At 49.1% G+C, this 2,702-nt stretch overlaps 1 long non-coding RNA gene across 1 annotated transcript; it reads right to left on the bottom strand.

Moving 5' to 3' along the window:
* Positions 1-798: 798 nt before the first annotated feature.
* Positions 799-2,353, bottom strand: LOC112617598. The gene is made up of 2 exons (XR_003117937.1): positions 2,244-2,353; positions 799-1,047 (listed from the first exon to the last, which is right to left on the bottom strand). It is a non-coding gene; the product is annotated as an uncharacterized LOC112617598 (long non-coding RNA).
* Between the last annotated feature and the right edge of the window lie 349 nt (positions 2,354-2,702).

The following is a 2,702-nucleotide window of genomic DNA, read 5'->3' as shown; positions in this document are numbered from 1 at the left end:
AGACGCTAAGCTCCATGGAGGCCAGGAGTATACTATGTTCATTATTGTGTCCTCCATGCCAAGTTAAGTTCCTAGAACACTGTACACTCTCAATAATTTGCTGTTAGATGAATGACTGAGTCTATATTTCTTAGTATGAAAGATGTTTGAAATACGCAATTAAGAGAAAGAGCAGATTATAAAACAGCATGCATGCTGTACTACACACTGCTAATTCCCTCCTCTCTGGATCTTCTTTGGGGGACCACATGTGCACTCTCAGTCAGTAAATCATGATTGATCCAAAGTCAGTCATGACAGTGCTATTCTCTGCTGCTAGGGATGGTCAGGAGATCAGGTTCTGGCCAATCTAAACACAGATTTCCAGACGTAAAGAAAAATCCTCTGGGGGGTCACCTCTGAAGTTCTTGCTTTCCTAATACAAATGCAGAAGTGACTGCTTTTGCTGGCCTTGAAAACACATGTGGTGGTTGGAGCTGCAGTAGCCATCTTACAGCCGTGAGCAAAATTCCAGTAGACTCACAAAGATGCCGGGCCTAACGTGGTTGAACCTGTGAACCACAGCCGGGAACCACAGATACTCTAACTATGGAAGAAAAATGAACCTGCATTTGTTTAGGTGATTGAACTTTCAGATTAATACACTCCCAATACATACGAAGGATGGTCCCAAATATACCTGTATGTGCAATTATGAATAAAAATAATTAAAGTGATGATCTCTGGGTGGTAGGATTCTCCTTTTTTTTATTTTATAAAGTTTTCCCAAAGGGCGTGTAAATAATAATCAGACAAATATTTCTGTACATTCACAAAATAAACAATGGTACTAATTTTATTTTTTAAAAATAAAATGTTGGGCCCCCAGAAGGTAATTCACTACCATATGATAAGTTAATTAGCCACAATGGAGATGAACACTTGTGGGTACCCTGGAGGACGGGTGCGGCAGCAGTGACAGGTCCCCTCCAGAACAGTATGTGGTTCCAAACTCCTGAGGGAGGTGGGGCAGACCCCAGGGAAGTAGATGAGAACCTGAGTGAGGCTCTACGGGGAGAGAGGATGTTCCTCAGCCCTCACAAGGACATGTCAGTTTCACCGGAGATTAGGCCCCGGCCTTGGCTGGGCAGCCTGCCAGGCAGGTTCTCAGCAGCATGGGGTGATAACAGGAGGAGGGGAAGCCTGGCAAGCTGGGGCAGCTCTGGGGTCTTCAGGTGGGGCTGTCTCAGTCAGCACGTGTGTTGGCTGTAAACACAGATTTCCAGCAAGCAGAGTGTTGCAATCTCTCCCACCACAAACCTGGACCATCAGAGATGTTTCCATAGCAGCACCCATGCCAGTGACGAATCTGGACGTGATCTCTGATCCCCTCTCCCACTTTTCCTTTTCTCTTAGAATGGGACAGACCAGCCTGGAGCAGCTAGTGTCCTATAGTGACTCCAGTTTGCTGCTCTCTTCCTTTCCTTCTTCCTCCTGCCCTCAGTCTCCTCTGCCTCCTTCACCTTCTACATCTGGAAGCTCAAGTCACCTGCCTGAGCCTGGGCTTCTCATGTAAATCACAGAGTGCCAGTCAATGCCTCCCTTCCTCTTCCCAGGGAGCAACTTCAATCTTCCCTGCCTGCCATGGGGAGCCAGACCCTACCCCTTATCACTTGTGGGACCATCCACAGCCCATTTCCTCACCCCTGCAATGGGACAGCAGTCCTGCCTGCCCACCTGGCAGTGCTAATTCCAGGCCTGGGGCCCTCCTGGGAAAATCACCAGTGTGGGTGATATGGTGGGTGTTTGTGTGTGTGGAGGGGTGGGGCTGCCATCTGGGCATTTACAGACCCTGTCCTTCCTCTCTCTCCATGTTTGTCACATGTCAGGAATCCCTCTCCTTTGTGCCACGAAACATAAGCCATTTTCAGATCCATCATCTCATTGAGCCTTGCGTCTCCTTGGTGAAGTTGGAATTATTGTCACCATTTTACTGATGAGTAAACTGAGGCTCAGAAAGGGGCAAGTCATTCCCCAGGGTTCCACTGCTGATTTTTAGCCAACCTGGGATTAGGATGTGTGTTCTGGATTCCTGCTGGGGTTCTGGCCCATATGCAGCCAAGGCCTATCTTTCTGCTCCCACAAGGCCCCTTTTCCATTCCATTCACAAGGCTCTCCATGACAGCCACTGTCACCACCACCCAGAGCCTGTGCTCACTGTCACACCACCCCTCACTGCCCCATGCGGCTGGGCTGGAACCCACCATGTCCATCAGATGGATTTTCCTAAATGGAGGTTGGACTCCAAATCCACACCCCCAAGACCTACACAAATTGCACTACAGGGGGCCTCAACTGTGGGCATTTCTGGTCTAGAGAGAGAGATGGTCCCGTAGAAATGTCAATATCATTTGGCAAAGAGGAGAGTGGAAACACAGGAGAAAGATCAGGGAGTGACATCAGGAGGAGGTGGCCCTTGAGTTGGGTCTTGAGGGTTGTGTCAGTGTTACGAGGCAAGGAACGCTGGGAAGGGCATTCCAGGAGGAAAGAGCAGCATTCTCCAAGGCTCAGACTGGTCTGGTGGCTGCAGGGTAGAGCTGGGTGACCTGGACACCTCGAGACGGTGCTCCCTTTACAGGAGAAAATCTGCAGTTCCCATATTTGGGGCAGTCTCAGAATCCCCCAGAGATCTTGTGAAATTCCCGGGTCCAGTTAATCTGCAC

The sequence above is a fragment of the Theropithecus gelada genome, unplaced genomic scaffold (genome assembly GCF_003255815.1).
Source record: "Theropithecus gelada isolate Dixy unplaced genomic scaffold, Tgel_1.0 HiC_scaffold_2706, whole genome shotgun sequence".
Taxonomy (NCBI): Eukaryota; Metazoa; Chordata; class Mammalia; order Primates; family Cercopithecidae; genus Theropithecus; species Theropithecus gelada.
Note: the sequence above shows the minus strand (reverse complement) of the source record. Positions and strands in the feature narration are given on the sequence as shown.